Raw genomic sequence first — 15,929 nt, forward strand, 5'->3', positions numbered from 1 at the left:
GCCACTGGCCAGCCCATCTGCCTTACCCAAGAGCCTGCCCTACTCGAATGAGTGACCGTGCCAGGTATTTCTCCTCCCTTGCAGACAGAATCACCAGTCTCAGAATTGCATCTTGATCCTTAGATTTGCTCCCTAATGACTGCCGGATTGCTTCCTCAGTTTTCTACCTGGAGTTTGTCACACTCTGAATTTTGCTGATTAAAGCCTTGTGGTGTAATTTAATGCATTGAAATGTAAACGTTACACCTTGCAGAGTAACGTAACATACAGTATGTCCCATAAAATGATACTTGTAAGCCTCCACACTTACAGACTTTCAGAAACTGCGTAAGGCAGGGCCATTAATGTTGCCACTTTACAAAGTAATAACTGAGGTGCACAAAGGTTGCCTACTAGAGGTCATGTAGATAGAAAGTAGAACGACCAGAGTCTGAATCCAAGCAGATGCTTCCAACCACTGTGCTTACACACATAGAGAGACAACTGTGCAGCTCTGTGGTGGAACCTTCTCCAGGAGCAGATAATTGGTTGGTTTGTGAGACTGAGAATCAATTAACTCAATTAGCAAATAATTACGTATTGAGCACCTACAGTGTATGCTGAGCTAAGCTGTGGGATACAGAGATGAACGAGATGTTGCTGAAGATGAGGAGAGCTGCCATGCTGCCAGCTGACCGTGCACTGTCTCTGTACCAGGTGCTGTGGAAACAATAGCGTTCATCACAGTCCAGGTACATTTCATCATGGAACTCAGGCCAATGACTCACAAGTGTGTGAGCTACTGTAGCAGGAATGCCCCAGAGCTGGTGGTTCAGTCAGGTAGTCACTAGCCACAAATGGCCATTGAAATTCACTAATATTAAATAAAATTAAAAATCTACTCCCTCAGCCACATGTGGCTCATAGATAACTATCAGATAGGACACATTGCAGAACAATGTCTTCACACAAGCACCGTTGGACAACAACCTGTGTTGGGAAGCATGGATCCCTCATCGCTACATGAAGGTAAAGAGTGGCATCGGGAAAGGGATCCTGGACAAAGTAATATTTAAGCTTGGCAGTGAGGAAAGAGCAAATTTAATCCTCACTATACTCCTGTGAGGTGTTTTATATCTGTATATAGTGAACAATGAAATGGACTCAGACAAGTTGAGAAATTAACTTGCACAAAGTCACACAGAAGATGGGAGAGGGATCATTTGATTCCAAATTCACCTGTCTGCAGGACCATACCTGAAACACTCATGCTCATACTAATAAACAGAGAACTGTGGGTATAAAAGGCATCTTTGGAAGGAATATATGTCAACTTCACAAATACTGATTGAATATTCTGTGTTGTTTTCAAAGCTCTCCATTAAGCATGGATGTAATCTAGGCAGTTTACAAAAACACAGGGTCCCTCACCATTAATCCTCCCTCATTTCAAGCCCATTTATCCCACCATTGTTGCCTTTTTCTGAAGCAGTACTGGAAATTCTCTCTTGTGAATGTCTTTCTGAATTGTGATAGAAACATTATAGTTAACATTGCTGCAGAGTGCCGTTTAACAGAAAGACAGGCTTGTAAAAAACATTCTGTTGTGTCCTCATCCACCTTATCCACAGGATCTGGTACCTTATGGCTTCTGGATCTTCCCCAAAGTCAAAGTGGATTATGAAAGATAAACATTTTGAATTGATTCAGGACGTGGAGGCTGGCATGAGAATACAACTGGCAATACTCATGAAAGAGGACTTCCAGAACTGCCTCAAACAGTGGCAAGAATCATGGGATAAATATATTCTTAAGTGAAGGGGATTAGTCGCAGTATGTCTTTTATTGTAGTAAATTTTTAAATTTAAACATTCACTACATTTTTCTATTATGCCCTGTATATGGTTTGGTTCACTGTTTGTATAATATGCTATGTTCCACTTTTTTATCTTGGTATTACCTTGTGTATATTTTTTACACATGAATATAGCCCAAATAAGACTCCCTTTTAGTGACTGTTTGTAACATAATCTATCTTCAGTTGGTGGTTGGTAGGTTGACTTTCTGTTAGTATTAAATATACTGTGCACACCAGTCATGGTGGCACACACCTGTAATCCTAGGAAGATGGGGCAGAAGGATCACATGTTTCAGGACTATGGACTCCAGAATGGGTTCAAAGATGTCTAGACTATATAGTTACAGCCTACTTCAAATAAAACAAAACAAAACATGCAATGAAATAAAGTTTTATACAATCATTTTGTTCTACATTCTTATTTTTAGAGCATATTTTCCCGAAGATGATGGCTATAACATGAGTTTAGATAAGTGAATATTTCTTGTGAGTTGTTCTCTAGAAAAAAATGTTCCAATATTTATCTAGTGTATCTGATACCCCAAAGACCTTCAAACTATTGTTTTGCTTTTGGTAATTTGAGACATTTGGTGCCAAGAAGAATCTCAGCTCTTTTTAAATTTGGGATCTTAGTCTGTCTGCCTCAGTTACTTTATCCTTGAATGGGGTGGAGTGTTAATGTGATTGATTTTGGGATCCACACAGGGGATTGGCAGAGTGCACTTTCAGGTGTGTCTGGCTTGGTCATGGGGGTCATGGCTTGGGGTCTATGTCTGACTCTTTGATCCCTTGTTTCCGGCATTATTCTCCTGTTCTTCTTCCCTGCCAACCATAAACTAAGCAGCTTTACTTCATCACCACTTTTCTCCATGAAGTTTCTCTTAGAGCCAGCCAAATCCCTTTTAAGTATGAACCCAATTAAACCTCTCCTCCTTTCAGTTGTGGGTGTTGGGTATTGTGTCCAGCAACAGGAAAGTTGACTAATACAGAAAATTGGTAGTAAGAGTGATGTCACTGCTGTGACTTCACTTGACCATGTGGTTTAGAAGCTTCTGAAACTGGTTTGTGGGAAGAGATTGGAAAGTGTTGAAGATGCCAGCTACAGACGACATAGAATGGTATAAACAGAGCTTGCTGGATGATTCTGGTGGGAGCTCAGCAGACCAGAATGCTGACAAGAATGCGTATAGTGAAGGATTAGGAGGTTTCATTTGGGAACAAAGACTCCAAAGGTAGTTGGACTGGGGGCCGCGTGTGTTATACTTTGGTAGAAAATTTGCCTACATATTTCCCATGTCCTTAGATTTTTCAGGAGACTGAGATTTAGGAGTGTGGAGTAATTAATCTGCTGGAGGAAATTTCAAGGCAGCTCAACATTTAAGCTATGGCACAGGTACTGCTGGCTTCTTTTAGCCAGATTTATTCGGGGCAAACAGAAGAACATAAAAAATTGAAAAACTTAAATTTTGGTCCAGAAGGAGCGACATGTAAGAGATGTGCTTGCTAAATAAATTAGTGCCAGTATGTAAAGAAGCCAAATACTTCGTATAGGCACAAGAAGAAAGACGCCTTGAGGATCTCAGGAATAGACAAGACCGCCCCCCATCACGGGTGCAAAGTATGAGCCTCTCATTTGAAAAGAAAGCCCCTTAGGCTTCCTTCTCAGGAAGGATCTTCTAGTGAATTGTTTCCCTAGTATTTATTTCACTGAGCTCATCAGTCAGGCATTTGGAGGCCACCACACACATATTCTAAGGGAACCTGGCTACAGTTTGAGCTGGCATCTGAGCTGACCCATATACTACTGCTTTTACTGGCATGCAGAATGCAAGATGTGTGGATTCAGAAAGTCTTCTACCCAGATTTCAAAGGAAGGCCTGGGAGAGCAGGCAAGGAGCCCCTCAGAGGGCAGAGGTAATGAAGCCAAAGGTGCATGGTGACCTATCAGAGACCTCTGTAGTAGCTTCTGATCTCCTGCTTGGTGCTATGGTGTAAGGCTGAGGAAAAAAAAAAAAAGGTAAAGGACTGAACTAAAGAGACAAAGAGAAAGACTGGGTGAATCAAGATAACCAATGCTGCTTATCCAGCAAAGGCACTGGTCAGTCTAAGCCACTGGTTTTTAAAGGTGCACTATGTACTAAAGGAAAACTACATGCAAGGACATGCAGTTGTACCACTACTATGGATACTAATGCAAGCAAGGCATGTAAGGAACAAGACAGAGCATTCTTGAATTAGGAACAGAATAGTCAAAATATAGGGTTGTAATTAGAACCTTGTCCTTCCAGTTAAAGTTTTAATTGTGAGAACAGAATTTGGGTGCCCTCAGCACATAGCCTTCAGTCAGGCTTGCTTCTCAAAACAAGCCATTTGAGGGGTTAGCTCTTTACAGCCTGCACTTCTTACAACCTGCTTTGGACATATCAGTATTGCAGTCCCCTACAGTGACCCCAGAAAGTCAGAGATACAAGGAATATGGAATGTCTGCCCAGGAGAGGTGCAGCCAAAAAGTGAAGGTGACACAAGAAAGGCCTTATGGGCTATGACCAGCAAGGCCAATGGGGTGAGCTTGTAGAAATCCTGTGGAACTCACATTTTACAATTATATGTCCTGCATGCCAGATATAGAACTACAAGACTTCACCTGCTGGTTTTTGGTGTTGTTTTGATCTGACTTTTTTATATCCACCTATCCATCCCTTTTGGAATGGAAATGTTTTCCTTTTGCCATTGTACTTTGGTGTTATGTCACTTTTTAAAACAGAAATTCACATCTGAGAGTTTACCTTGAATCTGAGAAGAGATCTTGACTTGGACTTTTTAAAAATACTGGAACTGTTGAGACTTTGAGAAAGGGATTGTTGAGTTTTCATTTTACTCAAGATAATTGAATCGTGTTAAGTAGAATTCTGAACTTGCTCTTGTCTTTATTTGGAGATAAACTATAGTTTAAGGAGATGTGTTTGGGTTCAAAGTAGACAAGGGGTGGAATTTGGCAGTTAGGGTAGAGTGTCAACTTGATCGGTTTAGATATCCACCAAGAGTACCGATGAAGCGTAAATCTTGGTGTGTCTGGGTAAGCCATGGAGGTGTGGCCTTGGGATCTATGTCTGGCATCCTGCCCTTCCTCCCTGTCACTGTCCCCCTTCTCTGCTTCCCCATTGCCACAAACTAAGCAACTCTGCTGTATCATCCTGTTTCTTCCTTGGAGCCAGGTTACTGTGAACTAAATCCCCTTAAAACATGAGTCAAATTAAACTTCTTCTCCTTTAAGTTGTAGGTATTGGGTATAGTATCCAGCAATGGGAAACTGACGATACTATTAATTTTCAAGATTGAGTATTGAGTGAGACCATATAGGCAAACTACCTGGCACAGGGCATGTTACATAGTACACAGGCATCAAATGTCTGCTCCTGTGCTCCCTAGAAGTATGCAGAAGTACTTAGAATTCTTTCCTTTTGCCTTTTTACCTTATTGCTGCTGTGCCTAACCATTTGTTTCAGGTGATTATCTACCATTAGAATACCCCTGTCCTTTCCTACTCTTCCATATCTTCTGTCCACAAGATGCCCTGGTCATAAATTAGACTCTATCATTCTTTATTCACCACCTAATCCAAGTCATCACCATGGCAACCACACTTAAGGTTCTGTGTAAACAGGATACTGCAAACCATTCTAAGGATTTAGAACTCCAGAATTGCCAACGTTCTTCAGCAGGTAGATAGCTCCAGTTGTTGTCTTTCACATTTCCCAGTAGGTGCTTGACAGTTTTCCATCAAGAGAAATGGTATCTTCATAAAAGGTATTTAATAACTCCTACAGAGTAAATGTTATGAAGAGTTTAGGGTGAGGTGAGAATTTGACCTCTTTCTTGTTGGCATCCAGGCAATATAGTCAGCACTTTTATCCACTACAATCAATCCTCAGATAACTATAATATCCCATAGCCAAATTTTGAAACATCTTTGAGAAACATTTAATTATGTTCTTAACATCATAATTAAACAGAGCAGGCAGTAGTTTTCTGTAGACAGGACTCAGGATTTTATTTAGTTGGACTTTTCCCATGTAGTTTATACCCATGAAACATCTACTCTACCTTCTAGACAATTGAGAGTATCTAAAACTAATAACAGAACTTGAGTATATTATTTAAAGTTATAAAAGTAAAAACTTTTAGAAAAATAAGAAAAATTGGGGAGAAACAAGAGGAGAGCAGGTAGGCAATAATAAAACTGTTAATTTCTTTCTCCTTTGGAGCAGAATGTCAAAGACACTTTTAGAAATGATCACTCAGGGCCCAGGGATTTATCTCAGTGGTTCTGCCACCTGCCTTGCAATCACAAGGTCCCAAGTTCGATCCCCGGTACCAGAAAAAAATATATATATAACTATATTGCTTAATGTTAAAATACAGGTACAACAAAATACAGGAACTATGATCCCGACAAGGTTTTTTAAATTGTCCTCTCTAGAAACTAAAATGAGAGGATGGTAGTAGGTAGAGGTAGGAAGGTAGTTGGAAAGGAAATTTTTACTTTTAATTTTAGACTTTCATGTAGTTTGAAATTTTTGATGTACGTATATTATCAGACTGTAATATTTTTTCAGATGGTAATGTTTCTATTTGACAGAATGAATGTATATTTTCATTAAAAACTATTTTATGAGGATAAAATTTACATGCCATTCAGTTAATCAATTTCAGGTACAAGGTATGATAAGAATACAGTGAATATTTAAATTTTTCAAAAATGTATTACAGTTAAAGACACATTGCCATCAACCTCCATCGAAATAGTTTACCTTGTTTTGAACACATTTATCTCAACATTCTTGCCACTTTTTAAGGCAGGTCCAGAAGGCCTCTTTGCTGAGTGCCTTTATTGCTCTGGTCATAGCTGCTTTACTGTCCTTAATCAATTCAAAATGTTTGCCACAATTTCTGTCAAACAAAAACATTATGGTCTCTCCTCACTCACCTTGCTCACTGATTCTGGCACCCTGCAATTTCTGGTTCTTCCCCAAAGTCAAAATGGCCACTAAAGGTGACCATTGGAATTGGTAAGGAACATTGAGGCAGCCAGGACAGCACAACCAAAGACACTCATGAAGGAAGACTTGCAGGATTGCGTGATAAAGTGCCAACAATGACAGGATACGTGTATTTGAAGCAGGGGGACTATTTTCAGGGAGATTAATGGCAGTATGTCTTTTACTGTAATAAAAGATTTTAACATTTTAACATTCACTGTATTTTTTTTATCACATGTAGTAAACAGTTAAATGGTTTGCAGAACAATCACAAGCTTGTGTGTCCGTCATTGCTGTCAAACTTAGCACATTTTCATAATCCCCCTCCAAATCCCATACTCATTAGCAGTTACTCATAATTTCCCCATCAAGCCTCCTCTCCCCAGCCCTAGGGAACTACTTTCTGTCTCTAGATTTGCCTATTCTGGAAATTTCATTTAAAAAATGGAATCAAACAGTATGTGGATTTTTATGTCTGGTTCAAATCAGCATAATATTTACAATATTTTTTCATGTTATAAAATGTATCAACATTCCTTTGTTTTTATTGCCAAATAAAAATCCCATTGTTTGCATAAACCATATTTTATTTAATCATTCACCAGTTGGTGGACATGAGGTTGGTTTTTCCTCTTTGCTATTATGAACAATGCCGCTTTGAATATTTGGGTAAAAGTTTTCTCATGGACGATTGTTATATCTCTTGAGTAAATGCCTAAGGATGGAATTGTTTGGTTAGATCCAACTCAACTTTAGGTACGTTTAACTTTTTGAGGAACTATTTTCCAAAATGGCTGCTCCTTTTATAGTCCCACCAGCAACAGATGAAGTTACCTCCTCACAGTAAGTTGTTATTGTCCACCTCTCTGGTTCTAGCCATTCTAGTAGGTGGAAAGTGGTAAATGTGGTTCTGGCTTGCGTTTCCTGAAAGACTAATAATTTTCATGTGCTTATTGACAATTTGTGTTTCTTCATTAGAGAAATATCTATTTAGATCCTTTGCCTATTGTTTTAGCCTAAAATACCTTAAAATGTTTTAAATCATAGAAAGCAAATGGCAGAGGTTAGATATGATCACCTCCAGGTTAAAAAAAAAAAAACAACTTAAGGGCCAGGGATTTAGCTCAGTGGTTCTGCCACCTGCCTCACAAGCACAAGGACGTTAGTTCAATCCCTGGTACCAAAAAAAGCACAAAAAACAAAACAATTTAAAATCGATTTCTTTTCTGATTTTCTAAATTTTAAAAACATATATATCTTTTGTCATCTTCTGATATTAATTTTTTCTTCCATTTCTTTATTTTTAACTGATTTGAAAAATTAACACAAGAAAAAATATTAAAGCAAATAAAAGATTAAGCCAAAAGCAATAAATAGCTGACATTTTGGCAGATTTCCCTTCAGCACTTTTCTGGACTTTCTGTATTTCTTTTGAGATTAATATATGTACAAGTTCAAAAGATGCTTTTTATTCTTATAATATCATTGAAAAAAACTCTTGCAAAAGTTTCTAGAGAAAATACCACTATATATCTTACAAAGAGTAGTCACAAGAAAGGGCTTCTTTCTTATATTAATTACTCTAAAACTAAGGGGGAGAAGATACATATGCACTTTTCCCAGTCCACTGAAAACACAAACAAAGGAGACAGCAGAAATTTGAGAGTGCACAGCCGGGTCCTTTACTTAAATCTGCTGTTCTCTATAGAGCTATGTCTTATGCTTCACTTTGTCCCCTTCCAGAAGTTGCAGAGTTCCTGATTTCAGCAACTTCAAAAGCTGACTGAACAGATTCCATATTCTTCCATGATAATGGAATCAACAGATTCCTTGTGGCAAGAGCTCCAGAAGACACTTGTTTTTCTGTGTTGGGGATAGAAGCCAGGACCTTGCACAGGCCAGGCAAGCACTTGGCCTCTGAGCTACATCCCCAGTGCCCAGAAGATACCTTTTAAATATGTTTTAAAATACTTCTTTTCACTCTTGCTTCAAATGTTCAGTTTTCTGTAACCATGTAGGCTGAAGCCTCTTTATGATCCCATGTAGGTCCACAAAGACTTCAAGACAGCAGTGTCATCCCAAACCACACCTACATTGTACTGATTCAAACCTAAAACTCCAGGGGGAAATATGAGGATACAAGGACAAAACAGCCCTGACCATGGAAGGTTTTTCTTCATAACCCTTCAACCATAGTGGGTGAGGATAAACATAAGATGAATGAGGTTTCATCTTCTGTGCTCTATGCCTGGGTTTCTCTCTTCTCTCCAGACACAGTGCTTAGTTACCTGTGGCTTTCCAGACTTCCTGAAGGTAAGTGGGTCGTGGTGATATAAGGGAAGAGATGTAACTCCCAAACCTGCTAGGTAGCAGAAACGTGAGTTGGTGTTCTCTAAATTCGGAGAATGAATTCTAGGAACAACGGAGGTTAAGAGTAGGAAAAATTTACTGAAAGAAAGAAAGAAAGCTTCTGTCTGAGACCGGAAAGTGGGTTGCCCTCTCACCCACCTTCTCAAAGGTGTTTCATGGGACAAAGCCATGAGGTGAGGCGGGTTCAAGGTGGGACAAAACTGTTCTCAACTAGTTAGATGACATGTACAGTTGCTTAGATAATATCAATCCAATGAAAAATCACAAGGTGGACAAAACTATGAACAACCAATAGATTATGACAAATATAGTTGCTTAGGTAATGTTGATTAAATGGGGGTCCAATGGGGAAACAAGTCACATAGCAAGCATAGGAGGAATGCACAAGGATTTTTGGTGGAAACAGTTGGGTTAGGAATCTTTCTTGGAAAATCTTTGTCTCCCACCCAGATGACTGATACCTATTTAGAATATCAATCACTATTATTCATCCTACATGGGTGTGGTAGTTTCTCTCCTTTTACAATGTTGGCCTCCAGTGAAAGTGTCTTGATTGCCCTCCGTATTGGCTCCTCATGGGCTGGCCTTGTCTAACTGCCTACAAAATATCTAATTAACTTATCTATCTGCAATAGTAGGACGAAGTTTGAGCCAGTGGAATGTGAGTAGAGATATTGGCCACCTTCACACCTGACATCCTTCAATTTTTCTTCAGGTCAGCAGAGACTTTATTTTTTTAAAATTAATTGATTAATTAATTTATTTTTTGTTTTTGTTTTTTGAGACAGGGTCTCACTATGTAGTTGAGACTGACCTGGAACTCACTATGTAGCCCTGGCTTGTCTTGAACTCAGAGCGATCCTCCTACCTCAGCCTCCCGAGTGCTGGGATTACAGGTGTGTGCCACCACGCCCAGCTTGCAGAGACTTTTGAAGCCACTTTATTGGAGATAATGATTGCTGGGTTCCTGAATGATTTCATGAAACTAACCTCTCACCACATCACACTGTATTGACATGAACAATACATGGTTTAAAGGGTGTTATGTTATATCAGTTTGCACACCCTGATTAATATAATTCTTTTTTCTACCCTCCGCCTTATCAAAATATTTTAGGTTGTGACAATTTGCTGACCATGTCTTTCAAGGAGTTTCAGAACAAGAAACTCCATTTGGTTTGCAAGCTATTCACATTCAAATATTGCCAAGAGGACAGGCTTGGATGAAAGATTTTGTCTCGGGGTCATGGGTTGCACACACCTGTTACAATAAAATATTAGAAAATAAAGGAAGCTTTGATGCATATATACATTAACTGTGGTATATATTTCACATATGGCCCAAGACATTTCTTTACTGAATGCATTTAATATAGCCCAGGGAAGCCAGGTGTGTCCAACCTGTACATGTTCAGGCATGTCCAAACTTTAGCTCACAGCTTGTTAATTCATTTTAATGTTATAATAAAAATATCAAAAATAAATGAAATTTTGTTACTTATACACATGAACTATATTATGTATTTTGTATGCAACCCAAGCCAATTCCACAAATTCTGAGCTTTGTACATGTGGATTCAAACAACAGTGCATCAAAGATATTTTAGGGAAAAATAGCTGCTTATCTTTACTGAACATGAATGGACACTTTTTCTTGTCATTATTTCCTTAAAAATAGGATGTAACAACTGTTTACCTGGTGTTTACATTCAATTAGTTATTGTAAGTAATCCAGAGATTATATGGGAGAATATGTGTAGGTTATATGCAAATACTCTGCCATTTTATACAAAGGACTTGAGCATCTGCAGACTTTGGTATATGAGAGAGGTCCTGGAACAATCCCACAGATACAGAGGGATGACTATTTTTCCTGGTGTTCTTTCTAGACCTGTCACACTTTTTAAAACACATTTAATACCAAACAATGTCTTAAAAACTCAAGGAAGTAGGAAACAATTTCACATTTCAGAACAAAGAGAGTTTTGGCATGAAAAACATAAATGTAATCATGACAACCCCAGGCACATTCTGTGGATCCCTCACACCCCCTACTCCTACCTCCACTTGAGGGCTAAAATAGTAGCTCTGGATTTGAGTCTTAGTTTCACTGCTGATTTTTGTCACTTATCAACCGCCATCAGACAGCTTGTTTTGTAATTTAAACGAAAAATGAAAATTCACCTAGCAAAAGTATGTGAGAATCTATTTGTAATAAGAAAAAGATACTGAAAAGAAAAAGAGTAACTGAACTCTGTACACAATAGATAGTTTAGATATGTGGAAATTAGTAGGTTTCATGGCATATACCTTTTTAAGAAGTAAAAGCAATATAACATCAATTTTTAAAATCTTAGGATTCCCCCAACTTACTATAAGTACTTCAATTTTTAATTCTTCTCTTTCAGAAATTGTTCATGAGCATTTAAAAAAATAAAATTATGATCTTAGTATATGTAATCGTATTTTGTATAAATTTGTTAGGAAAAACTTTCTTAGCTTGTTTTTATATTTCTTAAATGAATTCCTAAGTATCTTTTTTAAGGAGAATTTTTTTAGGGTAAGACCTGAATGCCTCCTAACACTGGGCCTCTAGTTTTTGTACTGTTTCTGGCTGAAAAATGTGGACATCGGCATGTTTTGAAGAGAGCTAGGCTAACATCAACCTCTGGACAAAGAGCAATGAGTTAAACAGGGTTTGTGGCAAGTTTTCTAATCAGAAGAAAAAAATAGGACAAGCATGGGATGCATATAGGCACACCTCTTCTAGAGGGTCTGAGCCCTTAATAGTTAAACTCCTGTACAACTTGCTACTATACAGATGCACTGCAGAAGGTATTTAAGGATCACAGAATGGTAGGCATGCGAGGGACATTCCAGAGCATGTTGTCTGGGTCGCTCATGGTGCAGGCCAGGAATCTAAAACCAAAAGAAAGAGTCAGGGTTGCAGGGACAGAGATGAGATGTGAAAACAGGTCGTCCGGAGAGGAAAGAGCATCAAGGGGATGGATAGGGTTAAGAAAGGAAAAGAAAGTGGGAGGAAGGAAGGAGAGAAGGAGAGAGGGAGAAAAAGAAGAGAGAGGGGAGGAATGAAGAATGAAGAAGGAAAGGAAGAGAAAGAAGGAAAGAAGGAAAAAAGAAAGAGTAGATAGTACAAGGAACAAAGAAGAGAAGGAAAGGAGGTGGTCATAGGTTTTACACCTTTGCTGACCTTGTGCACCTTAAAATAGACAACATAGAGTCCCCAGGGAGACCTCTGAAATTAGAAAAATCAAGATATTTAAGGGCATAATCTTGTCTGCTTAGAAGTGAAGTTTCTAGGATGAGAAGTCGCCATTGCAGAAGCATGATGCCCCAGGAGTTGTGAAGGATGGAGGCTTTCCTTTTTCATTTTGATGTCAATGGATACACAAGCCTTTCATCTGGATTCGCACTTTTTCCCTTGGCTGGAAATTAAATGACAGATGAACTGGTGGAAATGCTCACAGCTGATTAATATGCCTCAAATTCCTGTAACAGTTCCTTTCTGAATACGTATTGGACTTATTTTTCTCTTAAGATAGCCATAGAGAAAATGTTAAATATGCATTAGTACTTTAGGGAAACTCAAAAGTCCTCATTTCATAGAAAAGCCCAGAAAGGATTTATAATTACAGTAAGCACCCAACTTATAAGCGAATTCCTTTCTAGGCAAAGGTTCATAAATTGGATTTGTTCCTAAGTCTAGCAAAGTGCGTCTTATGCACCTTTGACACAAATATACAATGTATGCTGTTTTGTACTTCCTGGACATCCTGACTAAACACTGTACTTACTGTACACTATCACACTGTACAGTCAGCATCCAGCAGCACAAATGTGACAAAATCCTAGACACACGAGCTACTTCTACTGTTCACATCTACAAATTTGCACCAGTGAAAGTTCACAACTGGAACTTTTGGGGACGTTCTGTAGCCCAACGTACCTTCCTAAGAAGAATGTGTGTACTCTGGAGAAATTCAGTCCCTGTTTGTGAGAACCAGCTGCAACATGCTGTGAGACTAAGGAAAGAGGCAGACAGATTCACGATAGTGTGGAGTGCCATTTACTGGGGACTTAGGGAAAAGGGTGTTGTGGGTGTTTGGCAAAACAGGTGTATCTTGTGATTTAGGTCAAAGGGAACTTCTATACTGGGTAAAAGTGACTTCATCTAAGCTGGAATGTACCTGGTTTTCCTCAAAGCAAAAGGCACAATCTATTTCCCCTCCTCTTTAATCTGGTTGGTCTCACGACTTACTTTGCTCAGTAGAATGAAGTAGAAATGACTTTCTGTATCTTCAAGACTCAGTTTAAGTTCTTTTCTCTTGGAAACCAAATAACATAGAAGAAATATGACCACCTTTCTAAAAGAAAGCCCAAGCCACCCACATGGAGGAGGAGCACTGAGATGCTTGATGTGTAAGTGAAGCCTCACAGGACCTTCCAGCTGCATACAGTCCAGAGCATGACCTTAGCCAGTGCTCGGCTGAGCTTAGCTGACCCACAGAGTCAACCAGAAAAAAGTAAGTGGTTGGTGTCTTTGGCTACTAAGTTTTAGAGTGATTTGTTATACAGCAATAGATGCCTGGCCCAGTGCCTTAGCCATCCACCATTTATTATTTGTCAGGAGTCTCTATAGCTGGGTGCATGGTGTGTTGATCTGGATCAAGCCTGGCTGGTATCATTTGGACTCACTTGTGCCTCTGAACTCAGCTGGGGGATGACTGGTCAAGGAGGACCTCAGCTCTGGTGACTTAGCTCTGCTGCACAGGGTCTTTCCTCCTCCAGCAGGCTTGTTCTCTGGGTGATGGCAGAATTCCAAGAGCAGATGCAGAAATGCACATTTTTCAAGATTTCAGTTACATCAAGCCTGCTATTCTCCCACTGGTCAGAGTAAACCATACAGTTGAGCCCAGAGTAGGAGGAAGCCACAATGTTAAAGGGGAAGATCCTCAGTAAAGACCCCAGATAAAGGGAGTTTCCAGGAATCCTATAGCTCTGCGAATGGCTCCGGGGTGGGGGGTGGGGTGGGGTGCTTTGTGATTTCTCTCTGGAAACCTAAGGTGGTGTTAACATCAAGCTTTCATGGCAAAGGAGGACTATGTACAGATGCGTGTGAATGGGTACTTATCATGGTTGGGTACTTATATGTGTGTGGCCATCCTGGAGCCTCTGTGATTTCACTGAAGTTTCTACCTCCCCTCGTTACCAGGAACTGACTTTGTATTTTTACTTACCACCACTTCTCTGGCAAATGAATTCATCTTCCATTCCTTGAATTTCAGAGAAGTCTGAGCAAGGGAGGAATGAATGGATTACCCAGGCCAGAGCCCATGCTAATCTGTTGCTTTCAGCAGTGTAGCGGGTGCCGCCCCCTACACAGCGTCCTGGACAGTCAGTTGCGTGGTTCTTTCATTTTTGTTTTTCGTGGACCCCTCTACTGATCCTATGTCGAACCTTGTTAGTCCAATGTTTCAGTTATTTTTGGTTCAGAAACTGGGAGTCAACGAAACCATGTTCAGGTCCACTGGTCCCTTAACATCTTTGGACTTTAGTTTTCGAACCTGTAAAGTATGAAGGTTGGACAAGAAAGATATATGTCCCTGCTCAGAGCTTTAAAGAGTTGGGTAAAAGTAGACACAAGTCACAGAGTCATCAGAAAAATGATAAAACGTAAATCTTCATTAATAACCACCAGGCAAAACTTGAAGAAGCTGGGAAAACAGCCAACCAATATTGGATATTTGTTTTTTTAGTTATGTCTCAATAAAGCTTTAAAAAGCAATAGTATTTTGTTATCGAGGAATGACTGCACTCCATTCCATGTTGGGAAATGAGAAAAGATTTCAACACCGAAAAGAGGCGCTTTTGTGAAGAGAACTAAGCGGCTATCTTTTGGTTCACCACGCTATGGGATATTTGACAATGAGGATCATGAAATGCTAGTCTTCCCCGGGCAGAATGTATCCCACGTTTTCCACCAGTGCTGGTGTTTTGTTTTACTAAAGAAGGGGAAAAGCCGAAGGAAGTCATGAGGCTGAGAAACACCACTTGCTTCAATTCAACTAAGCGGGATCCGCTCAGTTTCTAATTAAGTGAATTTAGCTTTAGCGTCCCCGTCAGCATTTTTTCTAGTTAGTCCAGTAGATCTGGCTCCTTCCTACCCTTTCCGCAGCTGGCCCGACGTCAGGTGACATTACAAGTGCCCCCAGACCATCGGCGCAGTCCTAGGCGTTGGCCCCCACCTCCCATTTTAGCACGCTTGAGGGACGCCCTACACAGCCTTCTCCTAGGACCCCCTCGCCAACCTACCCCTACCTGTTGGACAGGTCTTACTTCCTGCGAACCTCTGCTGTCTTTAGAAGGGGAGCAGCCGTCGCCTCGAAATACTGGCCTGTCCCTTTCTGGTAGGGGGGCCACCCGTGTTGAAGTACGGGCTTCGCCACAAACAGCAGAGTCCAGCAGGCGGACGATCAGGAGGGGCCAGTTTCAGTGGCCTGAGTCAGGGGGGACGCCCTGTCCCAAACAGCCCAGTTCGGCTGGACTCTGAGATTTTTTAGAACAACCAGAGCCCCCGGCTAGCCCTGGAGCTTTGAGGGAACCGGCCAATTCCCGGGCCGGGCCCAGCCCTGCTCTCCGTCCCGGACACGCGGCAGCCGGAC

At 40.2% G+C, this 15,929-nt stretch overlaps 1 protein-coding gene across 1 annotated transcript in view; it reads left to right on the forward strand.

Annotated features, from left to right (window-relative positions):
- Positions 1 to 15,929, forward strand: part of Pip5k1b (phosphatidylinositol-4-phosphate 5-kinase type 1 beta) — a 411,290-nt gene that overhangs the window by 103,367 nt on the left and 291,994 nt on the right. The gene's annotated exons all lie outside the window — the stretch shown is intronic.

This window comes from Fukomys damarensis, unplaced genomic scaffold (genome assembly GCF_012274545.1).
Source record: "Fukomys damarensis isolate Sample0158 unplaced genomic scaffold, DMR_v1.0_HiC HiC_scaffold_31, whole genome shotgun sequence".
Classification (NCBI taxonomy): Eukaryota; Metazoa; Chordata; class Mammalia; order Rodentia; family Bathyergidae; genus Fukomys; species Fukomys damarensis.